This window comes from Amblyraja radiata, chromosome 11 (genome assembly GCF_010909765.2).
Source record: "Amblyraja radiata isolate CabotCenter1 chromosome 11, sAmbRad1.1.pri, whole genome shotgun sequence".
In the NCBI taxonomy this organism is placed as follows: Eukaryota; Metazoa; Chordata; class Chondrichthyes; order Rajiformes; family Rajidae; genus Amblyraja; species Amblyraja radiata.
In genome coordinates this window covers 481,088-508,682 of record NC_045966.1, presented here as the reverse complement: position 1 = coordinate 508,682, position 27,595 = coordinate 481,088, and the positions used below count along the sequence as shown (strand labels likewise).

Here is a 27,595-nt window from a genome sequence, read left to right as displayed (position 1 = left end):
TACTACTATAGATGAGGCTCTTATCATGGTCTCCTCTATATCCCGCAGCTCTGGCCTTACTCCCCATCCCCCTACGTAACAAGGACTGTCCCCCATGTCCTCACCTTCCACCTAACCAGCCGTCACAAACAACAGATAATCCTCCGACATTTCGCCACCTCCAACGGGATCCCAACATTGGCCTCATCTTCCCATTCTCCAATTTCAGTGTTTTCTCCCTCCTTCCCTTTACCGGCTCTCCCACAGCCGACTGTCTCTGCCTCTTCCCCCCCCCCCACCCCGACATCAGTCTGAAGAAGGGTCTCGACCTGAAACGTCACCTATTCCTTCTCTCCATAGATGCTGCCTCACCCGCTGAGTTACTCCAGCATTTTTGTCCACCTTTGATTTTTCCAGCATCTGCATTTCTTTCTTAATCCACACGGTGGGAGTGTTGACCCCAAATTGGATGGGCCTGCAGTGCAGTGGATCACCACATGGTGGGAGTGTTGACCACAAATTGGAGTGACCTGTTATATGAATTCACTGCACATTGGCAGCACTGTCTACAAATTGGATAGAAACATAGACAATAGGTACAGGAGTAGGCCATTCGGCCCTTCGAGCCTGCACCGCCATTCAATGTGATCATGGCTGATCATCCAACTCAGTATCCTGTACCTGCCTTCTCTCCATACCCCCTGATCCCTTTAGCCACAAGGGCCACATCTAACTCCCTCTTAAATATAGCCAATGAACTGTGGCCTCAACTACCTTCTGTGGCAGAGAATTCCACAGATTCACCACTCTCTGTGTGAAAAAAAATGTTTTTCTCATCTCGGTCCTAAAAGTCTTCCCCCTTATCCTTAGACTGTGATCCCTTGTTCTGAACTTACCATTCGCTTTCTTCACTGCCTGCTGCACCTGCATGCCTACTTTCAATGACTGGTGTACCATGACACCCAGGTCTCGTTGCATCTCCCCTTTTCCTAATCTGGCACCATTCAGATATTGTGCTCTTTACTGCAAATGGTTCTTTGTTGCTCTGTGACCCTTTACCTTTCCCCGTAATGCCCCCATTGCCCAGATGCCAAACTTAGTAAAAGCCCTGAAACCAGGGAAGATTTGGGATGAAAATCAAGGAACTGCAGGTGCTGGTTTACAAAACAAGACACAAAATGCTGGAGTAACTCAGCGGGTCAGGCAGCATCTGTGGAGAACATGGATAGCTACAAAGTGCCTCTATCCATCTGCCAGTTGCAAGGGTTTGGCCCACCTCAACATTCTCCCCATCTTCAATCTGAAGAAGGGTCCTGATCTAAATGATGCTTGTCCATTCACTTTGTGGTGACAAAGATGCTGCCTCATCTGCTGAGTACCGCCCGTTCTTTGTTTTTAGACCTAGTTATTTTCCCTAATTGGATCTGGTGATGGGAACCCCCTCTTTCCCTGCACCCCCCCCCCACCCTGGTGATGGGAACCCCCTCTTTCCCTGCACCCCCCACCCACCCTGGTGATGGGAACCCCCTCTTTCCCTGCACCCCCCCCCCCACCCTGGTGATGGGAACCCCCTCTTTCCCTGCACCCCCCCCCCCCACCCTGGTGATGGGAACCCCCTCTTTCCCTGCACCCCCCACCCTGGTGTGAACACTTCCCTCAACACCTTGGTCACTCTGCTCCTTCCCTCTGTATGCTCACCTCCCAAACCAGTCTCATATTTCACTCTATTCCCTTCCACCCGTATCCATCCCTCCAGCTTTACGTTTCACTCTTCTCATCTGTTGCACCTTTTGTCTCCTTGTCACCTCTAGTCAATGTCACAACCCATCCCCCTCTCCCCTGTATCCACGAATCACATAACAGGCTTTGTCCAGCTCCCACCTCTTTCCCACTTTCTCTGCCCGACTCCATCGGTCTGAAAGGGTCCCAACAGGAAACAACAGCATCTGTCCATTCCCTTTGTGGTCGGGTAGATGGTGCCTGATCTGCCAAATATCTCCAGCACTTTGTTTTGGACCAGGTTACATTCCCTGGTTAAAGTAATCCTAGTTGGCTGCTGTTGCAGGGAAAGTAGTTTAATGTTGATGACACTTGTGTTTAAATCATTACAATTAAGTAAATTTTCCCCTTCCATTCACCCAACTGTAGCTTTGTTTGGAATTGGTCTAAATCTATATTTGGTTTAGTATGTTTGTCTGTGTTGCCAGAATCCATTTCCTCTCCTCTCTGCTCCTTTCTAAAGGGGTGACCAATTAGTGTTAGTTTCCACCCAGGATCTCTAAAGACTGGGTCCTCTGATGCTGGAAGAGTCTGCCAGGGTTAGACTGTCTTCCCCATTCTGCCAAATGTTGCATAAACTGGGCCAAACTTCACTGCTGTTCCTTTACTTGTACGTCTCATTTAATTCAAAGTATTTCTTTGTCAGTTAAAGTAGTATCTGGTTTGTCATGGTGTGTTTCTCCAGATATTTGAACTGCCTGTAGGCTCCTATCTGTTTCTGTTTGTGCACAGGGTTTCAATGTCCATGGTAAAGGGAATGGTATCTGGGTCAGTGTGGGGGAGAACACTTCATGTGACATGTTAAGTTTCACATTTGGAGACACAGCGCGGATACAGGCCCTTTGACCCACCGAGTTCGCTCCGACCAGCGATCCCTACACATTAACACTATCCTACACACACTAGGGACAATGTTACATTTATACCAAGTCAATTAACCTACAAACCTGCACATCTTTGGATAGTGGGAGGAAAGTGAAGATATCTGAGAAAACCCACTTGGTCACTGGGAGAACGTGCAAACTCCGTACAGACAGCACCCGTGTCTCTGGCGCTGTAAGGCAACAACTCTACCGCTGTGCCACTGCTGCCCTTCAACAAAGCTGGCATGTTGTTGTGCCAGTGAATTACAGTAGTCAATGTATTCTGCTACCCTGTAGGATTCACTACAATCCTTCAATGGCTGATCCTGTTTCTCATGACATTTAATTTCAATTGGAATCTCTTCCTCTCTAGGTGTCCAGTGTGAAGGAGGATGTCAGCAGACTTCAAATCACTAACGTGACATTGGTTTGTTTTGTATATAACTTGGTCTATGTGAATATGGTTATGGAGTTGGTACAAAGTTAAGGCCCCTGTTTAGAACCTTCTCTTGGGCTTCAGTGTGGATGAAGGTTTGGGAAAGATTAACAATTATTTTCTCTAATTGGGCTCAGCCTGTCTCAGCTTGGGGCCCACTTTAGTTTAAAGATGACATTGTCCCTTCCCCTCATTAGGGTTTATTCACTAAAGTTGTGGTCTGGGCCTACTTGAAGGAGTTTAACAGGAACCACTGGTATGTGCTTGTGTCTCTATTTAGTAGTGAGTTTCAGCGTGGGGCTGTTGGTCAGGGTGGGGATAGTGAGGGGGATGTATGGGGGTGAGATATTGGTTCCACATGCCAATGTGGTGGATTCTCCTCCGCCAGCATGATACCAGAGATCACCTTCTCCTGTCAGGGTGGGGACAGTGAGGGGGATGTATGGGGGATGTATGGGGGGGATGGGGATATTGGTTCTACATGCCAATGTGGTGGATTCTCCTCCGCCAGCATGATACCAGTGATCACCTTCTCCTGACACCACTTGACTGGATGGCGCTGCCTTCTGTCTCTGTGCTTTGCGTGGTGTGTACTTGTGCTTGAGGATACGGTGACCTGAAGACTCGTCCAATCTGAGGTCTTGACTGGGGAACGGCCACTTTGGTCTGGCCCATGAGATCATTACCCTTGTCCAAATCCACTTGCCTTCATTAGGCTCCCCACTTCCTCATTGTCTTGGCCTTCATCCTAACAGGGATTTATTCTGGGTTTTGGCCATGCCATGGAACAAAATAAACAGTGCTGGCAGAATTCAGTGGGTCAGGCAACATCTGTGGAGGAAATGGACAGATGACTTATCAGCTTGGAAGCCTTCAGACTGGAGTAGTGGGAGAAGGTTGGAAAAGGGAAATGGGGCAAAGCTTGGCAAGTGATGGGTGGATACAGGTGAAGGGATGATGGGCAGATGGTGGAGAAAAGGACAAAGGCTAGAGGTGAAAAGATGACAAAACATTCCAGAGGTGTGAAATGTAAACCTGGAGCGAGGTATGAGGGTGTAGTGGGGCCGGGTGCAGTGGGGCCGGGTGCAGTGGGGCCGGGTGCAGTGGGGCCGGGTGCAGTGGGCCGGGTATCCGGGTGCAATGGGCCGGGTGTAATGGGCCGGGTGCAGTGGGGCCGGGTATCCGGGTGCAGTGGGGCCGGGTGCAGTGGGGCCGGGTGCAGTGGGCCGGGTATCCGGGTGTAATGGGACGGGTATCCGGGTGTAATGGGACCAGAAGGGATAAAAGGGAATGTGATTTAGACATGGGGATGAGTGTACTGATGAAGGGACACCCCCTCTTTCCCTACACTCCCCACCCTGGTGTGCACCTCACTCTACACTCCGGTCACCCTACTCCTTTCCCCTCTAATGTACGCTCATCCCTGTCCCACATTCCCCTCTTTCCCAGACCCCTCTCTCTGGCTTTGCATGTCACACCTCTTCTTGTCTGACACTTGTCTCCTCTTCACCTCTATCCTTTGTCACTACTCCCCTATCTGCTAATCAGCGCCCAACTGTATCCAGCATCACTCACCAGGCTTTGTCCTGCTCCCATCTCTTTCCAGCTTTCTCCCAACTCCATCACTCTGAAGAATGGTCCTGATCTGAACATCTGTCCATTCCTTTGCAGTCGGGCGGATGGTGCCTGACCCACTGAGTACCTCCAGCACTGTTTCTGACCTAGTTATTCCTTGGTTAAAGTTATCTGAGGGAAAGTGAGTTTAATAGTCATGGCTCTTGAGTCTTATTATAATTTACTAATCCTGCCCCTTCCATTCACCCTACTGTAGTTCTTTAGAGTTGCTCTAAATCTATATTTGGTTTGGCGAGTGTCTGTGTTGCTGCAATCTGTTTGCTCTGAATAATTAGTGTTTGTTTCCACCCAGGGTTCCAAGGACTGGACCTGTGTTGCTGGAAGTGTCTGCTGGGGTTAGACTGTCTCTTCTCGTTCTGCCAAATGTTGGCATAAGATGGAATAAACTTCTTCCCCATTGCTGTTCTCCTGATACACAAGTTTCATTTAATGGTTTTGTCGGTTAAAGTAGAGTCTGGTCTGTTGCGGTCGGGTTTCCTCTGATATTGTGAACTGCTGCACGCCCTGTAATGTTCCTGCAACCTTATCCAGTCTATCTGGATTTGATCTTCATGGAGATGGTGTGAAGGTAAGGCCCTTATTTCAACCCCGTTTTGGTTTCAATGGGGATATGTTTTGGAAAGATTAACAATGGGGTTTCCTCTTTATTTTTGGTCAAGGGTTTTATAATTCAGGATGCTGGATCTTTAGCAATAAAAGCAGAGTTGGAAGAACTCGATGGGTCAGGCAGCATCTGTAGGCTGGCTCAGAGATTTGTAGGTTAATTGGTTTTAGTAAACTGTCTCTAGTGTGTAGGATAGTGTGTAGGATGTTGTAGGTTCGTTGGTATCATTTAAAAATAAATTGGATAGGCATATGGATGAGAAGGGAATGGAGGGTTATGGTATGAGTGCAGGCAGGTGGGACTAAGGGAAAATAATTGTTCGGCACGGACTTGTAGGGCCAAGATGGCCTGATTCAGTGCTGTAATTGTTATATGGTTATAGTGCTAGTGTATGGGGTAATCACTGGATTGTGCAGACTCGCTGGGCCAGACGGCCTATTTCCACGCTATCTCTAATTATTTTTTTATTCACGGTTCTTTCAATACGGGGCGCTGGAATCTTGAGTGTAAACAACAGTGCTGGAGGAACTTGGTGGGTCAGGCAGTATCTGAAGAAATGGACAGATGACTAATCAGGTCGGGAGCCTTCAGACTGAATACGGGGTGAGAGCTGGAAATGAGGTGGGGGTGGGGCACTGCCTGATAGGCGATGGGTGGATACAGGTGAGTGGGTGATGGGCAGATGGGTGGAGTAAGTGACAAAGGCTGAAGGTGAACGTGTTGGATAAGGACAAGAGCTGTGAAATGTAAAGCCATAGGGAGGTGGGTTGGGAAGGTAAAAGGGAAATATGGGACAAGGAGATGAGTGTACTTCCCTTCACCCCCCAACACTGCACTGACTATCTAATTGACGGACTAATTAATTGACTAACTAATTCACTCACTAACTAACCAACTAACACTAGTCCTTTCCCTTCCACTGTACGCTCATCTCTCAAACAGGAGTCCCATATTCCCTCTATCCCATCCACCCATCTCTCCCTAGTTTCATATTTCCGTTCTCTCCTTATTTGGCATTTTGTCCCTTTCACCTTGAGCCTTTGGCACTCACTCCATCCATATGCTAATCACGCCTCACATGTACCACCTATTTACTTGCTGGCTATGTCCTGCGTGACGCTTCTTCTTTTCACTCTCTTTCATCAGTCTGAGGAAGGTTGCTGACCTGAGATGTCATCTGTCCATTCCACTTGCAGTCAGGCAGATTGTGCCTGAACTGCTGAATGCCTCCAGCACTTTGTCTTTGGGCAGAGCCATGTTCCCCAGTTGTAGTTGACTCCTGTTACAGGGAAAGTAGAGTTTAATATTTGTGGTGTATTAATTTGACTGTTTTGTACATCTTTGTCAGCTCTCAGGAACTCGTCTTTTTGGAGATTACTTTAAGGTAAGGCCCCTGTTACAAAACCTCTCTTGGGTTTCAGTGTTTGGGGGAAAGATTGGGCAGCACAGTGGTAGAGTTGCTGCCTCACAGCACCAGAGACCAGGGTTCAATCCTGACAACATGTGTTGTTTGTATGTTCAGCCTTTGACCATGTGGGTTTTTTCCAGGTGTTCTGGCTTCCAACACACCAAAGACATGCAGATTTGCAGGTTAATTGGTTTTAGTAAACTGTCCCTAGTGTGTAGGATAGTGCTAGTGTACGGGGTGATTGCTGGATTGTGCTGACTTAGTGGACCAGAGGGCCTGTTTCCACACTTTAGTTGGTCTTAATGTATTTATTTTAGTACAATGTGAAGAAGGGTCCTGTTCTGAAACGTCACCTATCCATGTTCTCCACAGATGCTGCCTGACCCACTGAGTTACTCCAGCACTCTGTCTTTATTTTTTATTTTTTGTAAACCAGCATCTGCACTTCCTTGATTTTTATCCCAAATCTTCCCTGGTTTCAGGGCTTTTACAAGCTTTGGCATCTGGGCAATGGGTGCTTTATAGAAACATAGAAACATAGAAATTAGGTGCAGGAGTAGGCCATTCGGCCCTTCGAGCCTGCACCGCCATTCAATATGATCATGGCTGATCATCCAACTCAGTATCCCATACCTGCCTTCTCTCCATACCCTCTGATCCCCTTAGCCACAAGGGCCACATCTAACTCCCTCTTAAATATAGCCAATGAACTGGCCTCGACTACCCTCTGTGGCAGAGAGTTCCAGAGATGCACCACTCTCTGTGTGAAAAAAGTTCTTCTCATCTCGGATTTAAAGGATTTCCCCCTTATCCTTAAGCTGTGACCCCTTGTCCTGGACTTCCCCAACATCGGGAGCAATCTTCCTGCATCTAGCCTGTCCAACCCCTTAAGAATTTTATAAGTTTCTATAAGATCCCCTCTCAATCTCCTAAATTCTAGAGAGTATAAACCAAGTCTATCCAGTCTTTCTTCATAAGACAGTCCTGACATCCCAGGAATCAGTCTGGCGAACCTTCTCTTCACTCCCTCTATGGCAATAATGTCCTTCCTCAGATTTGGAGACCAAAACTGCACGCAATACTCCAGGTGTGGTCTCACCAAGACCCTGTACAACTGCAGTAGAACCTCCCTGCTCCTATACTCAAATCCTTTTGCTATGAAAGCTAACATACCATTCGCTTTCTTCACTGCCTGCTGCACCTGCATGCCTACCTTCAATGACTGGTGTACCATGACACCCAGGTCTCGCTGCATCTCCCCTTTTCCTAGTCGGCCACCATTTAGATAAGTCTGCTTTCCTGTTTTTGCCACCAAAATGGATAACCTCACATTTATCCACATTATACTGCATCTGCCAAACATTTGCCCACTCACCCAGCCTATCCAAGTCACCTTGCAGTCTCCTAGCATCCTCCTCACAGCTAACACTGCCCCCCAGTTTAGTGTAATCCGCAAACTTAGAAATATTGCCTTCAATTCCCTCATCCAGATCATTAATATATATTGTAAATAGCTGGGGTCCCAGCACTGAGCCTTGCGGTACCCCACTAATCACTGCCTGCCATTGTGAAAAGGACCCGTTTACTCCTACTCTTTGTTTCCTGTTTGTCAACCAGTTCTCTATCCACATCAATACTGAACCCCCAATGCCGTGTGCTTTATGTTTGTATACTAATCTCTTATGTGGGACCTTGTCGAAAGCCTTCTGGAAGTCCAGATACACCACATCCACTGGTTCTCCCCTATCCACGCTACTAGTTACATCCTCGAAAAATTCTATAAGATTCGTCAGACATAATTTACCTTATGTAAATCCATGCTGACTTTGTCAAATGATTTCACCACTTTCCAAATGTGCTGCTATCCCATCTTTAATAACTGACTCTAGCAGTTTCCCCACTACCGATGTTAGACTAACTGGTCTGTAATTCCCCGTTTTCTCTCTCCCTCCCTTCTTAAAAAGTGGGGTTACGTTTGCTACCCGCCAATCCTCAGGAACTACTCCAGAATCTAAAGAGTTTTGAAAGATTATTACTAATGCATCCACTATTTCTGGAGCTACTTCCTTAAGTACTCTGGGATGCAGCCTATCTGACCCTGGGGATTTATCGGCCTTTAATCCATTCAATTTACCCAACACCACTTCCCGGCTAACCTGGATTTCACTCAATTCCTCCAACTCCTTTGACCCGTGGTCCCCTGCTATTTCCGGCAGATTATTTATGTCTTCCTTAGTGAAGACGGAACCAAAGTAGTTATTCAATTGGTCCGCCATATCCTTGTTCCCCATGATCAACTCACCTGTTCCTGACTGCAAGGGACCTACATTTATTTTAACTAATCTCTTTCTTTTCACATATCTATAAAAACTTTTGCAGTCAGTTTTTATGTTCCCTGCCAGTTTTCTTTCATAATCTATTTTTCCTTTCCTAATCAAGCCATTTGTCCTCCTCTGCTGGTCTCTGAATTATTCCCAGTCCTCCGGTATGCTGCTTTTTCTGGCTAATTTGTACGCATCATCCTTCGCTTTGATACTATCCCTGATTTCCCTTGTTATCCATGGATGTACTACCTTCCCTGATTTATTCTTTTGCCAAACTGGGATGAACAATTTTTATAGTTCATCCATGCAGTCTTTAAATGTCTTCCATTGCATATCCCTTTTAGAATTAATTGCCAGTCAATCTTGGCCAATTCACGTCTCATACCCTCAAAGTTACCTTTCTTTAAGTTCAGAACCATTGTTTCTGAATTAACAATGTCACTCTCCATCCTAATGAAGAACTCAACCATATTATGGTCACTCTTGCCCAAGGGGGCACGTACAACAAGACTGCTAACTAACCCTTCCTCATTACTCAATACCCAGTCTAAAATAGCCTGCTCTCTCGTTGGTTCCTCTACATGTTGATTTAGATAACTATCCCGCATACATTCCAAGAAATCCTCTTCCTCAGCACCCCTGCCAATTTGATTAACCCAATCTATATGTAGATTGAAGTCACCCATTATAACGGTTTTGCCTTTGTCGCACGCATTTCTAATTTCCTGTTTGATACCATCTCCAACTTCACTACTACTGTTAGGTGGCCTGTACACAACACCCACCAGCGTTTTCTACCCCTTAGTGTTTCGCAGCTCTACCCATACGGATTCCACATCCTCCAAACTAATGTCCTTCCTTTCCATTGCGTTAATCTCCTCTCTAACCAGCAACCCTACCCCACCTCCTTTTCCTTTCTCTCTATCCCTCCTGAATATTGAATATCCCTGGATGTTCAGCTCCCAGCCTTGGTCACCCTGGAGCCATGTCTCCGTGATCCCAACTATATCATAGTCATTAATAGCTATCTGCACATTCAACTCATCCACCTTATTATGAATGCTCCTTGCATTGAGACACAACGCCTTCAGGCTTGTTTTTACAACACTCTTACCCCTTATACAATTATGTTGAAAAGTGGGCCTTTTTGATTTTTGCCCTGGTTTTGTCTGCCTGCCACTTTTACTTTTCACCTTGCTACCTATTGCTTCTACCCTCATTTTACACCCCTCTGTCTCTACGCTCACACATTTAAGAAACCCTTTCCCTTTAACTCCATCCTCCACTAGCCCATTCGACACCCCACCCCCCTTATTCAGTTTAAAACCACCCGTGTAGCAGTGGCAAACCTGCCTGCCAGAATGCTGGTCCCACACCTGTTAAGATGCAATCCGTCCCTTTTGTACAGTTCCCCCTTACCCCAAAACAGATCCCAGTGATCTAAGAATCTAAATCCCTGCCCCGTGCACCAGTTCCTCAGCCACACGTTCAGGTCCCGTATCTCCCTGTTCCTGCTCTCGCCAGCACGAGGAACTGGAAGCAAACCGGAGATAACAACCCTGGAGGTCCTGCTTTTCAGCATTTTTCCGAGCTCTCTAAAGTCACGCTGTAGAATATTCATCCCCTTCTTTCCGACATCGTTTGTGGCGACATGCACTACCACTTCCGGATGTTCACCTTCGCCCTTGAGGATTTTCTGCACTCTGTCCGTGACATCCTGGATCCTGGCACCAGGAAGGCAGCACACCATCCTCGCATCCCGTCTGTTGCCGCAGAAACCCCTGTCCGTACCTCTCACAATGGAGTCTCCCACTACAATGGCGTTGCCTGCCTTAGGCCTTTTTGGTTTTGGCTCAACAGCCCTATTCGCATCACAAGCCAGTCCTCCGCCCAGTGTAAACACCTCTTCTGTCCCGACAGCTTCTAAGTGGGTGAACCTGTTCACAAGAGGTACAACACCCGGGGACGTTGGCATTCCATGCTTCCCTCCCGTTCTCACTGTCTCCCACCTTCTCTCTTCCAGTTATGGGGAAATGAAACTGGTCACAAAGCAATAAAGAACCATTTTGCAGTAAAGAGAACAATTATATCTAATTTGTAGACAGCACTCCCAATGTGCAGTGAATTTGTGCAACAGGTTGCTCCAATTTGTGGTCAACACTCTCACCGTGTGGTGATCAGCTGCACTGCAGGTCCATCTGATGTGGTCAACACTCCCACCGTGTGGTGATCCGCTGCAGTGCACGTCCAGTTTGTGGTCAACACTCCCACCGTGTGGTGATCCGCTGCACTGCAGGCCCGTCCAATTTGTGGTCGACACTCCCACCGTGTGGTGATCCACTGCACTGCAGAACCATCCAGTTTGTAGTCAACAATCCCACCGTGTGGTGATCCACTGCACTGCAGGTCCATCCAGTTTGTGGTCAACACTCCCATCGTGTGGTGATCCGCTGCACTGCAGGTCCATCCAGTTTGTGGTCAACACTCCCACCGTGTGGTGATCCGCTGCACTGCAGGTCCATCCAGTTTGTGGTCGACACTCCCATCGTGTGGTGATCCGCTGCACTGCAGGTCCATCTAATTATTCCCGCACTTTGTCTAATTGTAGAGAAGGACGTTGAAACATTTCAAACATTAAGATGTTATGTTAATTTGATTTTTCGGCATCAAGTCTTCCTGGATTTGGTCTTTATGGACGTCATAGGAGATAAGGTAAGTATTTCTAACCCTCTTCAGTTTAAGTCCCTGGTGGAGACCGATGTCGGGAAGCTGCAACGCGAAAGGTTCGACTAGACCCCGCGTGAGCTGGGATTCAACCCCCGATGCAGGATCCCCGACACGGACGGCCCGACCGCCGGCCACGGGAGTCAAGATCGTCCCGTCAACGGGAGACCAAAGAAGGGAAGAGTTTGAACTTTGTGTTCTGTTGCTTTTTATTGGTATGAGTGTCTGGTAAATGAAATTCCTCGTGTTGCAAAGCATACTTTTTTTGCAACAAGAGCCACCCCATGTTTGAATCGTGAGTAAATACTCAGTGCTGGAGGAACTTGGTGGGTTTGACAACCTCTGAAGGATTGACAATTGGGTCGGGAGCTCTCAGTCTGAAATACGGGGGAGAGCTGGAAATGAGGTGGGGGTTGGGCACTGCCTGACAAGTGATGGGTGGATTACAGGTGAGTGGGTGATGGGCAAATGGATGGAGTAAGTGCCAAAGGTTTAAGGTGAAAGTGATAAAACATGTTGGATAAGGACAAGAACTGTGAAATATAAAACCAGGGTGAGGTGGGGTTGGAAGGTAAAAGGGAAATGTGGACAAGGATTTGAGAGATGAGCATACTTCCCTTCATTGACTAAGTAATAACTAAATAATAATAACTAAATAATAATAACTAAATACAACTAAATAGTAATAACTAAGTAATAACAACTAACTAGTCCTTGTACGCTCATCTCTCAAACAATCCCATATTCCCTCTATTCCTTCCACCCATCTCTCCTAGTTTCATATTTCCATTCTCTCCTTATTTGGCATTTTGTCCCTTTCACCTTGAGCCTTTGGCACTCACTCTATCCATATGCTAATCACGCCTCACATGTACCACCTATTTCCTTGCTGGCTTTGTCCTGCGTGCCTCTGCCTCTTTTCACTCTCTTTCATCAGTCTGAGGAAGGTTGCTGACCTGAGATGTCATCTGTCCATTCCACTTGCAGTCAGGCAGATTGTGCCTGAACTGCTGAATGCCTCCAGCACTTTGTCTTTGGACAGAGCCATGTTCCCCGGTTGTAGTTGGCTCCTGTTATAGGGAAAGTGGAGTTTAATATTTTTGACTGAAGCTCTGGGGGCTTGGGGTTTCCAGGTATTTTTAACCACCTGGACACCACTGAATGTTTGTTTATATCTAACGTTTAAATGTCCACGTGGAGAGTAAGACATCGGGCAACAAGGTTGGGAGAACACTTGTGAAATATAATGGGTATTTGATGTAACTGGGGTGTTGCTGTGCTTGTAAATTGTGTCAGTGCTGGAGCAACTCGATGGGTGCAGCAACATCGCTGGAGAACACGGATTGGTAATTCTGGGTTGGGACTCTTCAGACCTTAAACTCTTAAGGTAGTCTAAATATATTCGACTACATTAATATTGGTCCAACCTGTAGGAGTCCTGACTGCAGAGACACAATGGTCCTAGTTGGAGATACATCTCCAGGCATTGTCCACATGTCCAAGTGTTTTTAGCTTGAGGACTAGAATCTTCTCACCCAGGACTGTCCGACCCACTGAGTTACTCCAGCACTTTGTCTAATTGTAGAGAAGGACGATGGAACATTTCAAACATTAAAATGTTATGTTAATTTCATTTTTCAGCATCAAGTCTTCCTGGATTCGGTCTTTATGGATGTCATAGGAGATAAGGTACGTATTTCTAACCCTCTTCAGTTAATGGGATAAATGTGTTAAATAATTGATGGCTTTTCTAAATTTGTTTCTTCAACATCGAGGAGCTCGCAGTCTCTGGTGGAGACCGATGTCGGGAAGCCCCAAAGAAAGCAAAAGGTTCGACTAGACCCCGCGTGAGCTGGGATTCAACCCCCGATGCAGGACCCCCGACACGGACGGCCCGACCGCCGGCCACAGGAGGCAAGATCGTGCCGTCAACGGAAGGCTCGAGGCCCCAGACCGCGGGAGACCAAAGAAGGGAAGAGTTTGAACTTTGTGTTCTGTTGCTTTTTATTCGTATGAGTGTCTGGTAAATGAAATTCCTCGTGTTGCAAACATACTTTTTTTTTTTTGCAACACGAGTCACCCCATGTTTGAATCGTGAGTAGATACACAGTGCTGGAGGAACTTGGTGGGTTTGACAACCCCTGAAGGATTGGACAGATGACTAATTGGGTCGGGAGGTCTCAGTCTGAAATACGGGGGAGAGCTGGAAATGAGGTGGGGGTTGGGCACTGCCTGACAAGTGATGGGTGGATCACAGGTGAGTGGGTGATGGGCAAATGGATGGAGGTGAAGGTGGAAGTGATCAAACATGTTGGATAAGGACAAGAACTGTGAAATATAAAACCAGGGCGAGGTGGGGTTGGAAGGTAAAAGGGAACTATGGACAAGGAGTTGAGAGATGAGCATACTTCCCTTCATTAACTAAATAGTAATAACTAAATAATATTAATAACTAAACGGTAATAACTAAATAATAACAATGACTAAATAATAACTAAATAGTAATAACTAAATACAACTAAATTGTAATAACAACTAACTGGTCCTTGTACGCTCATCTCTCAAACAATCCCATATTCCCTCTATTCCTTCCACCCATCTCTCCTAGTTTCATATTTCCGTTCTCTCCTTATTTGGCATTTTGTCCCTTTCATCTTGAACCTTTGGCACTCACTCCATCCATATGCTCATCACTCCTCACATGTACCACCTATTTACTTGCTGGCTTTGTCCTGCGTGCCTCAGCCTCTTTTCATTCTCGTTCATCAGTCTGAGGAAGGTTGCTGACCTGAGATGTCATCTGTCCATTCCACTTGCAGTCAGGCAGATTGTGCCTGAACTGCTGAATGCCTCCAGCACTTTGTCTTTGGACAGAGCAATGTTCCCTGGTTGTAGTTGGCTCCTGTTACAGGGAAAGTAGAGTTTAATATTGTGGCTAAGTCTCACTTTTATTAATGCTGCCCTACAAAGCACTGTAGTTTTTGCAGTTGGTTTAAATCTCTGATTTGGATACATCTGCAGTGGTACAATTTCCTATCCTGTCTTCCTCTAAGGAGTGAGCAGTTCCTGTTAGTTTCCACCCAGAGTCTCAAAAGAATGGGCTCTATGCTGGTAGAAATATCTGTTAGGGTTAGTCAGTCTCCTCCCAATCTGCCAATGTTGGCATGTGCTGGGGCAAACTTCTTCCCCATCACTGTTACTTTGGTTTGTCGCTGATGTTATTCAAAGGATGTTTTCATTGAAAGCAATGTGCGAGTCATGGGTGTGTTTTCACTAGATATTCTGAATGCCCTGTATACTCCTGTTGGTGTACAGGCATTGATGCCCATGGTATACAGCAGCAGATGGCAGTCACAGAACAGTGTTTGGTTTAGCAGGGGTGTTGCTTAGTCTGTTGATTAAGTCAATGTATTCTGATAACTTGCAGGATTCACTGCTGTGGTCACATGCAGTAGGCCTTCTTAGAGATATTTCTCCAGGCACTGTCCACGTGTCTGGGTGTTCATTTTAGAGAATGTATAATTTTGTCACCCTGTGCTCTGTTCATTAACCTGCTACGTATTTCTAATTATGGTCGAGGCGCCAAGAACCTGTAGTGCCCATCCAAAATGTGCCCAATCTCGTTCATTGCCTGATAGATGGGGTGTCAACTTGGTGATCCAAGTATGTGTTTGTGGTTAAAGGTGTAAAGCCGAACGTTGGGAGGATTCAAACTATCAGTGATTGTTGTACCGCCGAATTGTTTAGAGTGAGGGTTTAGGGTGAGGGGGTTAAGGGTTAGGGTTTAGGGTCTGGGTTAGTTAGAGTTGGGGTTAGGGGTTAGGGTCGGTTAGGGTTAGGGCGTTAGGGCTAGGGTTAGTGAGGGTTTAGAGAGAGGGGGTTAGAGGGGGTTAGGGTTTAGGGGTTAGGGTTTAGGGTAGGGTTAGGGCTAGGGTTTAGGGTTAGGGTTAGGGCTGGGTTAGGGTTTAGGTTTAGGGGTTTGGGTTTAGGGTTTAGGATTAGGGGTTTAGGGTTTAGGGTTAGGTTTAGGGTCAGGGTTAGGGTTAGGGTTAGGGTCACAAATTGACACATTTCCACTAATATGAACAGACTGTGGTCTGTGGATGAGGAAGTCGAGGATCCAATTGCAGAGGGATGCGCAGAGACCCAGTTCTGAGAGTTTGGTAACCAGTTTGGAGGGGATGATTGTATTAAATGCCGGCTGTTCACCGTGGGACTGCAGGTGGAACCGGCAACATACAGGCAGTGTTGTATTTACACATTCTCTGTTTCAAATATTCACAAACTGTTGAATATGCATCTATTTCCACTCCTTCTCGGTGTATCTGATTGGTCTCAAGAGGTGAACTCTATGGCAGAGCCCATGTTCCACAGGTAATGGATGGACTTCCATCCACCTGGTCACAGGGTAACATTAAGTAGCAGTGTCACCCCGGGACCACTACACGGACACATTGGTTCCATACCACCTTGCTTGCCGTGATCACCTTACCGTGTGCCGGCAAGAAGACCATGGTATTCGCTGTGGCTAGATTCATTGATTTGCTGTTCCCAGTGAAGTCATCAAACTATTATCACCCATCCCTGCTGATCATTACACAATCAATGAACAAAATCACTTCCCCAGTTGTTTGACTTTTCACCGGGTGGAAGAAGTCTCACAATCCCGCCATCTCTCATCATTCATTATAGGTGACAATATTTACAGAGATTAATTCAACATTGTTGATCCTTATCGCACCCACTCACCTTTCATCCCAAATATTTCATATTGTTTCAGGATTTGCCTTCTCGGTTCTGTTTGAGTCAAAGTGAAAATTCCCGCCAATTTAAATGTGGGTTTATCAATTGTTAGAGCAAGGGTATAGAGATTCACTTTCATCTCCGGATACAAGTTGCCATCGGTCTTCCCTTTGATCCAATAGTTCCCCGTTCTTCTAAAAGTCAATTTCTGATTTCCTTCCCTGAGTGTGGTTTCCATTCCCAGACAACAACAGTGTCTTTCTCAGCATTGTCCGGTCCGTTTAACACAATGCCGTCTCCATCATCCAAGAAATACATTCGATTTCTGTTTTCTGTTGCGAATACGAACAATGAAGAATTAACATTTAAAACACATTTTCCCCACCCACCCCATATCTGTAATCATTAATTTTGAACTGAATTTAATTCCAGACAGTTGTGACCTTCCTTGGAAACCCCAGCGAGGAAGTCGAGGGCAGATCCACCCACATGGACTGTGGTGAGGAGATGTTGGGGAGGATAGTATGGACAACCGTGTCAAAGGCTGCAGAGGCTGAGCGGGATGAGGAGGGAGGGTTTAACTCTGCAACAAGTTCACAGGAGGCCATTTCTGACTTTGATAAGGACCGTGTCAGTGCAGGAGAAGGAGAGGGAGTTGATGGGATGGGCTCAGAAATGGAGGTCCAGCAAGGATGGTGTGGATTTGTGAGACAGCGGGACATACAGGGATGTGGAATGGAGGTCCAGCAAGGATGGTGTGGATTGGTGAGGCAGCAACACATTCAGGGATGTGGAGAGGAAAGTGAGATTGACAATAGGGTGCGGGTTTACACGGACAATGATAATTAATGCAAGGTGATTGTGACCGGTGAAGAGAAAGTACTTACTCTGTGTGGAAACTGGTCGAAGCAGGAAAACAAAGAAACTGATCATCAAACCAGCTGGCAAACTGTTGCAGAGAAACCTGGGCATCATTTTGTACATTCTCTGTTTGGAAACAAGGTGCAGTTTTAGACTAAGGATCAGTAGATATGCCATTTATTGTCACTATACATGTACAATGAGATTAAAAGCAGCTCATACTCAGTGCATACATATAATTTAGCACAAAAAACAAAAAACAGAAAACAAAACGGGGGGGGGGGGGGATAGGTGCACAATTCTGCGGCGCTATATAATATCTATAATTGGTAGTTGGCAAATGTTGTATTGAGTACAGCCAGTTTGAAACTCCTGCCCCTGGGGCATTTTAGAATTGGCCGCACACAATTACACGGGGAAAATACATTCACCTGGTGGACTCTGCTGCTGGAATATTGTCACTTCAGTAATCTGGGATTTCATCACCATATTCAACCGCTATTGTCCCAAATCATTCATCTGTACTCCGCCTTTTTAATGTTTGACTCAATTACCTCCTACCACTGGTAAAATGTTCTCAACTAAATCAGATCTCGCTAGTGAGTTAATGAACAGAGAAGGCAACACAATGGCAAGGGACATTCAATATTCTCAAACGGTCCCAGGACGTTGCCGGTGAAACGGGAACACAAGTATTCAATTTAGATTGACTAGGAAACGGAGATGAGGAAACACTTTTTCTCACAGAGAGTTGTGAGTCTGTGGAATTCTCTGCCTCAGTGGAGGTCGGTTCTCCGGATGCTTTCAAGAGAGACTTAGATAGGGCTCTTAAAGATAGCGGAGTCAGGGGATATGGGGAGAAGGCAGGAACGGGGAACTGATTGTGGAACAAATCGGGAATTTCCTGAGGTCACAAATGTATTGGATAAGTTTAGACTTGGAACCTCCTTATATTAAATGCTATTAGTGGATGGCAAATGTCTAAGATAATGGCAAACGAGGGAATCTGCTGTTTTGTAACGAAGGGAACATGGTCAATATTCACACCTTGCAGCTATGTTAGAGCTTTAGCTCAACTTCAAGTTCAAGTGAGTTTATTGTCATGTGTCCCTGATAGGACAATGAAATTCTTGGTTTGCTTCAGCACAACAGAACATAGTAGGCATTAGCTACAAAACAGATCAGTGTGTCCATATACCATTATATGTCCATATACCATTATAGCTGATCCTGCAGTTTAAATCTATATCCAAATGTATCAGATCACGGTGGGTTTAGGGAGTTACAAATGAGGTACATTTGAGAATCAGGATCATACATTATTTTCAAACTTAGTACAATATTGAATGTAAATTTTCTCCCGAGCATTTAATTTAATTCAAGGAGGAACCTGCAGCCAATATTTTCATTAGCATCCAAATAGTTCCTGCATCTTGCAGTGTTCTCCAAGTTCAACATCACAGAGTGCACCAAGACCTTCACAGCCTCTGTGAATAACCCACATAACCACCTTGCAGTGTTCTCCAAGTTCAACATCACACAGTGCACCAAGACCATCACAGTCTCTGTAAATAACCCACATAACCACCTTGCATTTCTCTAAAACAAATGTCACTATTTGAAGTGGTGATGATGTGTAAAATCATACTGAAGAATGTTTGATGGTCGTGTGATCTTGAACGGAACAGGGCCACTAAATAATTTGCAAAGGAAATGCTGCAGTGAATAGCTAGTTGGCAAGTGTTGTATTGAACACAGCCACTTTGAAAACCCTGGGCCAGGACCATTTGAGAATTAACCGCACACAATTACACGGGGAAGGACCATTCCTCTGTGGAATCTGCCACTGGAATATTGTCACTGCTGTCATCTGGGATTTCACAACCACATTCAGTCGCTTTGCCTTGGCTGAAACGACTCATCTGTACGTCGACAGTTTCATTCTTGACCCACTTACTTCCTGCTTCTCGGTAGAATGGTTTTAACTCATTTGTACCTCACTATTCAGTCAATTAATTGAGCGAGTGGGCAACAGAACGGCGAGGACGTTGAACATCCTCAATCAGTCCCAGAGGATTGCCGGAGAAATGGGAAAAATAAAACCCACATGAGCAGCGATACATTAGATTGACCAGAAAGCCCAAATGGGTAAAATGGCAGATGCTGATAATTTAGCTTCATTAAGTTTCTAGTGGAAATAATGGAGACAGAAATATATTGATAAAGTTTCATGTTGGAAGGAACTGCAGTTGCTGCTTTATACCGAGCATAGACAAGTAACTGGGTGGGTGTAACTGGGCGGGGCAGGCAGCATCTCTGGAGAGAAGGAATGGGTGACGTTTCGGGTCAAAGAAGTCTGGATCTGAAGAAGGGTCTCGACACGAAACATCACCCATTCTTTCTCTCCAGATGCTGCCTGTCCCGCTGAGTTACTCCAGCATTTTGTGTCTCTCTTCATTATTCATTACGTTTCTATGTCCTTGTAAAATCTAAAGCAGAACAGACTGGTACAGTCTAGTAAATGGTGGTAGGAGTGGAATATCACACATTAGAAATTATTGAACACAGAGTTCCGTTTCTAGATCCCATTTAAACCACACCTTTACCTGAAGTGAACCTGCAGTAAGGTCGCCTACCTTGTGGGAAGAGACTGATGGTGAACGAGTCCAGAGACTGGGCAGCAAAGCTCCAAGCACGGTGACACACTGACTTCCCCAGTCTCACGCTGTGTCTTATGAAACTACAGGACCTTCCTCTTCCTCTTCTACTCAGGGTTTAGAAATCACTTCTGTTGAAAGTGTTTGTGTCAGTGTAAAACACATCTTGTCAAACCTTATTTGGCAAAGGAAAATGGGAATTTACTGAGCTCAAACATGCATTGGATGCGTTGAGACATGGAACCTCATCATTCTAAATGGGAAGGGGAAAAGGGGAAGTACAACGGGATCTGGGGGTCCTTGTTCATCAGTCTATGAAAGTAAGCATGCAGGTACAGCAGGCAGTGAAGAAAGCCAATGGCATGCTGGCCTTCATAACAAGAGGAATCGAATATAGGAGCAAAGAGGTCCTTCTGCAGTTGTACAGGGCCCTGGTGAGACCACACCTGGAGTATTGTATGCTGTTTTGGTCCCCTAAGTTGAGGAAGGACATTCTTGCTATTGAGGGAGCCCAGCGTAGGTTCACCAGGTTAATTCCCGGGATGGCGGGACTGTCATATGCTGAGAGAATGGAGCGGCTGGACTTGTGCAATCTGGAGGTTAGAAGGATGAGAGGGCATCTCATTGAAACATATAAGATTGTTAAGGGCTTGTACACGCTAGAGGCAGGAAATATGTTTCCAATGTTGGGGGAGTCCAGAACCAGGGGCCACAGTTTAAGAATAAGGAGTAAGCCATTTAGAACAGAGACCAGGAAACACTTTTTCTCACAGAGAGTTGTGAGTCTGTGGAATTCTCTGCCTCAGAGGGCGGTGGAGGCCGGTTCTCTGGATGCTATCAAGAGAGAGCTAGATAGGGCTCTTAAAGATGGCAGAGTCAGGGAATATGGGGAGAAGGTGGAACGGTGTACTGATTGGGGATGATCAGCTATGATCACATTGAATGGCGGTGCTGGCTCGAAGGGCCGAATGGCCTCTACTCCTGCACCTGTTGTCTATTGTCTAAAGGTTATTGGAGGATAACAAATGTCAAGGGCATTGGGGAATGAGAGTATCTATTGTTGTGTAATGATGAGTATGTGTTAATCTTCTTGTATCTGTAGTGATGTTCTGATTGAGTTTAGTTTTGAGACACAACATGGAAACTTGCCCTTCAGCCCTCTGTCCGTGCCGACCACTGATCACCCGTTCACACTCGTTCTGTTCTCTCACTTTCCCATCCGCTCCCTACACACTACAGGCAATTTATGGAGGTCCAGTTACCTACATCCCCACTCATTCATGGCCACAGGGAGCGTGCTATCTCCACCCAGAGAGCACCCGAGGTAGGTCAGGATTGAACCCTGGTCTCCGGCACTGTGAGGCAGCAGCTCTAACATCTGTGTCACCGTGATTTGGGTGGTTTGGCAGTTTAAAACTATGTGAGTTTTGGGTTGAGGAGAACACAAACGAGGAGATGTGATAATAAAATGCTGAATTTACTCAGTTATTCCAATATTGTGTGTAATTATCTCCTGAGTTTCACACAAGGTAAACCCACCAGTCACCAGCCTCATCATCATCCAATTTCTTCTGCAACTTACAGTTTTCTCCAAATCAAACGGCACAGTTTGCACCAAGACCTTCACAACCTCTGGGAATAAATCACATCCCTTCCAGTTCAATTCAGTTTAGTTCAGTGTCACGTTCGTGAGGTAAAGAGAAAAGCTTTTGCAGAATGCTAACCAGCCTGGAGAAAGACAAGTATAATTAATGCTATTCACAACTGAAGTTAGAATTGTTTCCAGTAACAGTTGCTGCAGCTGTACACGGTATTAGTGAGACCACATTTGGAATACTGTGTACAGTTCTGGGGTCCATACTTGAGAAAGGATGTACTAGCCCTGGAGGCAGTGCAGCGAAGGTTTACAGGATTAATTCCTGCAATGAGGGGATTGACATATGAGGAAAGGTTAAGTAAGCTGGGACTCTACTCTTTGGAGTTTAGAAGAATGAGAGGCGATCTCATTGAAACGTATAAGATCGTGAGGGGCCTTGATCGGGTGGATGCACCGAGGATGTTCCCAATGATCGGGGAGGCTAGAACTAGGGGACATAGTTGCAGAGTGAGGGGGGGCTCTTTTAAAACTGAGATGAGGAAGAACTTCTTCACCCAGAGGGTGGTTAGTTTGTGGAATTCACTGCCCCAGGGAGCAGTGGAAGCAGAAACGTTAAATATATTTAAGTCAAAAATAGATGGTTTTTTAGCTGCCAAGGGGATAAGGGGCTACGGGGAGAGGGCAGGGATATGGACCTAGGTATGGTTAGTATAGTAGACCTGAGTGATCTCCTGGACAAGTGTCGATCGCCTGGATTGGGTCGGAGAGGAATTTCCCGGATTTTTTTCCCGAATTGGACCTGGGTTTTTATCCGGTTTTTTGCCTCCCCCAGGAGATCACGCGGTTCTTGGGGTGGAGAGGGGTGATAGTGGTATAAAGGGGAGGGTAGTGTCTTGTGTTCTGTGTCTTGTGTCTACTGTTTGTGGGTAAGTGTGTCTGTTTGGTGTTCAGCCATGAGTGAATGGCGGTGCGGGCTCGACGGACCTGGTGGTCTACTCTCGCACCTACTTTCTATGATTCTATGATTCTAACACATATTCAAGCAGATGACTATGTGATGTTTGAAATGTCTATGATAATGGCAAATGACAGAATCTGTTGTTTTGTAATAAATGGAACGGTCGATATTCTTGCCTGTTCATGCTGTAGTTGGTCCGATAGATCAAACTAATATTCATTGCATCAGATCATGGTGGAGGTTGGACTTAGGAGGTCACCAATGAGCTGCATATAATCATCAAACTACTACAATTTGTCAAAGTAAGTCCAATATTGAGAGCAAATTTCTCCTCAGTTCTGAATTTCACTCAAGGTAGAACCTCCAGCAAACATTTTCACAATCACTAGTTTTTCCCTCTGTCATTTGGTGTTCTCCAAGCCCAACCTCACAGAGTTGCACCAAGATCTTCACAGCCTAGAGATATAGACACGAGAGATACATTGTGTTCCAGGTGTACACTGGCCCTATCCCCAAACTCTATCCCCATTACATTGATGACTGCATCGATGCTAGAAAATATATCCACAATATGCAAACACAATCCATACCCAGAATTGTTTGGTCATGTTAGTGGAGTGGCACAAATTGACCCAGTTAGTCACCATCATAACTTGGAAATACATTGCTGGTCCTTCGTTATTTGTGGGGCCTACTCCTATCATTTACATCATTTACTAAACACATCAGTGGTGGAATAAGGATGGATGGGTTAAAACTGGAAGCCTAAACACTGAGGCCCACATCCAAAAACATAGATTTATCAGCAAAACTTCTGGAGGGAATCACAACAGGTCGCCGAGGGAGGACGGACGGAGCCGCGGCTCGAGAGACTAACAGAGGCAAAGAGGTTTGCCACGCACTGCAAGGGAGCAGTGGACCAGACAGGAAGAGCGGACGGAATTACCACTAGACAGCCAAACCAGTAGGTAATTTACGGCTGGGGTGAGTACTTTCCCATTTATAGGAGGTAGGATTATATCAATAAGGGGTGTATCAATACAGTAGGGGATTCTTAAATAGGACCAGTTAATTACTTATATAAGATGGGCGGTCAGGAGATGTGCCAATACTGCGAGATGTGGGAATTTGTCGACACCATTGATGTAGAAGATCCCTACAGCTGCAGTAAGTGTTTGAGGCTAGAGGAACTCCAGCTCCGCATTGATGAGCTGGAGACCCAACTTCATACGCTGCGGAACATCAGGGAGGGGGAGTATTACCTGGATGTTTTGTGCCAGGGGATGGTCACACCGACCAGTTTAACTAATTCAGTAGGAAGTGAGCAAGGAAAGGAAGGTGTGGCCATAAGCGAGGCAGGTAGGGGGAACCAGGAGGAGATGCGGCAGGAGCCACAGCCCTTGTCCCTGACGAGCATGACCGAGGCTCTTACTCAATGTAAGGACGGGATCAGGGGCTGTGGGAGGGATGAGCAACCTGGCTGCAGCACCGTGGATCAGGAGGCCATTCAAGAGGGGGGAGTTAGAAGAAATGCCGTAGTGATAGGGGATAGTATTATTCGGGGGGTAGATAGGGTTCTCTGCGGCCAGCAGAACATGTCCCGAAGGCTGTGTTGCCTACCCGGTGCTAGGGTTAAGGATATCTCTGCGATGCTGGAGAGAAATTTGCAGTGGGAGGGGGAGGATCCAGTGGTCGTGGTCCATGTGGGGACCAATGACATAGGAAGGACGAGGAAGGAGGATCTGCTGAAGGAGTTTGAGCAGTTAGGGAATAAATTAAAAAGCAGAACCTCGAGGGTACTGATCTCCGGATTGCTACCTGAGCCACGGGCCAAATCGGCGAGGGTACGTAAAATTAAAAAGCTGAATGCGTGGCTCAAAGACTGGTGTGGGAATAATGGGTTTGGTTTCTTGGGCCACTGGCACCAGTACTGGGACAGGGGGGATCTGTTCTGTAAGGACGGACTTCACCTGAACGGTGCTGGGACTGGGGTCCTGGCAAATCATATAACTAGGGCAGTAGAGAGGTCTTTAAACTAAGTAGCGGGGGGGAGGTATCAAGGGGGGTAATAACGGCAGGGGTAGAGGAAATAGAGCAGGGTATCAGTGGGGAAGCGGAAAGTCAAAATGTGACAGGAGACAGAATGTGTGAAGATAAAGCTCTAGATGTAAAAGGGGCAAAAACGGAAAGGAAGGGTAGTAAAAATCATCTGAAAGTGCTTTATCTAAATGCACGGAGTATTCGTAATAAGATAAATGAATTAACGGTGCAATTAAGTATATATAGTTATGATATCGTGGCCATTACGGAGACATGGCTGCAAGGGGATCAGGACTGGGAGTTAAATATAGAGGGGTACTCGACAATTAGGAAAGATAGACAGGAAAGAAAGGGAGGAGGGGTGGCCCTTTTAATAAGGGAGGGAATAACGGCAATAGAGAGGAAGGATATTGCGTTGAAGGATCAGGATAGTGAAACAGCTTGGGTACAGATAGAGAATAACAAGGGGAAAAAAACACTAGTGGGTGTAATTTATAGACCTCCAAATAGCTGTGACGCTGTTAGTCAGAACATAAATCTGCAAATAGTTGACCCATGTAAAAAGGGAACTGCTGTAATCATGGGGGACTTCAATTTTCATATTAATTGGGCAAACCAAACTGGGCAGGGTAGACTAGAGGAAGAGTTTATAGAATGTATTAGAGACGGGTTCCTAGAACAGTATGTCACAGAACCGACAAGGGGGGAGGCAATCTTGGATCTGGTCCTGTGTAATGAAGCAGGATTAATTAAAAATGTCATAGTTAGGGACTCGTTGGGAACAAGTGACCACAATATGGTCGAATTCCATATTCAAATAGAAGGGGAGCAGGTTGAAACTCAGGCTAGGGTGCTTAGTCTAAATAAGGGGGATTATGAAGGTATGAGGAATGAGCTGATCAAAGTTGACTGGGATAGCAGACTCAAGAATAAGACGGTACATGAGCAGTGGTGTACGTTTAAGGGTCTACTGTATAACCTTCAAGAAAAATTTATTCCTATGAAGAAAAAAAGGGGTAAGGGTAAGAACAGTCAGCCATGGCTCAGTAAAACTATAAAGGATAGTATTCGGCTGAAGGCAAGGGCATATAAAGTAGCCAGAGATAGTGGGAGGGTAGAGGATTGGGAAGCATTTAAAGGTCAGCAAAAAATAACTAAGAGATTAATTAAGACGGGGAAAATAGACTATGAAAGGAAATTAGCAAACAACATAAAAACTAATAGTAAGAGTTTTTATAGCTATATAAAAAGAAAAAGGGTGGCTAAGGTGAACGTTGGTCCATTGGAGGGTGAGACTGGAGAGTTGTTGGTGGGGAACATGGAAATGGCAAAGGCATTAAACGAGTATTTTGTATCAGTCTTCACCATAGAAGACACAAAAAATATTCCAACGCTGGATAAACAGGGGGCGGTAGGAATGGAGGAGCTAAATACTATTAAGATCACCAAGGAGGTGGTATTAGGGAAATTAATGAGACTGAAGGAGGATAAATCCCCTGGGCCTGATGGATTACATCCAAGGGTCTTGAGGGAGATAGCGGTGGGGATTGTGGATGCATTGGTGATAATTTTCCAAAACTCCCTGGAGGCAGGAACGGTCCCAGTGGATTGGAAAATGGCCAATGTAACACCTATATTTAAAAAAGGAAGTAAACAGAAGGCGGGTAACTATAGACCGGTTAGTCTAACATCGGTGGTGGGTAAAATGTTAGAGACAATTATTAAAGAAACACTAACGGGGCACTTGGATAAACATGACTTCATCGGACAGAACCAGCATGGTTTTGTGAAGGGGAAGTCCTGTTTAACGAATCTGCTCGAATTCTTTGAGGAAGTAACAACCCGGGTGGATAAAGGGGAACCGGTGGATGTGGTATACTTGGACTTCCAAAAGGCTTTTGACAAGGTGCCACATAAGAGACTATTGCTAAAAATAAAAAATTATGGGATTGGGGGTAATATATTAGCATGGGTAGAGGATTGGCTAACAAATAGGAAGCAGAGAGTGGGGATAAATGGTTCATACTCGGGATGGCAACCGGTAACTAGCGGGGTTCCGCAAGGGTCGGTGCTGGGACCCCAGTTGTTCACAATTTATATAAATGATTTGGAGGAGGGAACCAAGTGTAATATATCAAAATTTGCGGACGATACAAAAATGGGAGGAAAAGTAGGGGATGAGGAGGATAGGAAGAGTCTGCAAAAGGATATAGATAAGCTAGGTGAGTGGGCAACAACTTGGCAGATGAAGTTTAATACTAATAAATGTGAAGTCATTCACTTTGGGAAAAAAAATGATAGGGCAAGTTATTTTCTAAATGAGGAGGAGCTGCGTTGTAATGCAACGCAAAGGGATCTAGGGGTATTAGTACATGAATCACTAAAAGTTAGTATGCAGGTGCAGCAAGCAATCAGGAAGGCCAATGGAGTTTTGGCCTTTATTGCTAGGGGGATTGAGTATAAAAACACGGAGGTCTTGCTGCAGCTGTACACAGTATTAGTGAGACCACATTTGGAATACTGTGTACAGTTCTGGGGTCCATACTTAAGAAAGGATGTACTAGCCCTGGAGGCAGTGCAGCGAAGGTTTACAAGATTAATTCCTGCAATGAGGGGATTGACATATGAGGAAAGGTTAAGTAGGCTGGAACTCTACTCTTTGGAGTTTAGAAGAATGAGAGGCGATCTCATTGAAACATATAAGATCGTGAGGGGCCTTGATCGGGTGGATGCACCGAGGATGTTCCCAATGATCGGGGAAACTAGAACTAGGGGACATAGTTGCAGAATAAGGGGGGGCTCTTTTAAAACGGAGATGAGGAAGAACTTCTTCACCCAGAGGGTGGTTAATTTATGGAATTCACTGCCCCAGGGAGCAGTGGAAGCAGAAACTTTAAATATATTTAAGACTAAAATAGATGGTTTTTTAGCTGCCAAGGGGATAAGGGGCTACGGGGAGAGGGCAGGGATATGGACCTAGGTATGGT

General features: G+C 45.7%; 1 long non-coding RNA gene across 1 annotated transcript; it reads right to left on the bottom strand.

The window, feature by feature from the left end:
• Positions 1-3,564: 3,564 nt before the first annotated feature.
• On the bottom strand, positions 3,565-20,030 carry LOC116978198. The gene is made up of 3 exons (XR_004413416.1): positions 20,019-20,030; positions 11,425-11,428; positions 3,565-3,601 (listed from the first exon to the last, which is right to left on the bottom strand). It is a non-coding gene; the product is annotated as an uncharacterized LOC116978198 (long non-coding RNA).
• Between the last annotated feature and the right edge of the window lie 7,565 nt (positions 20,031-27,595).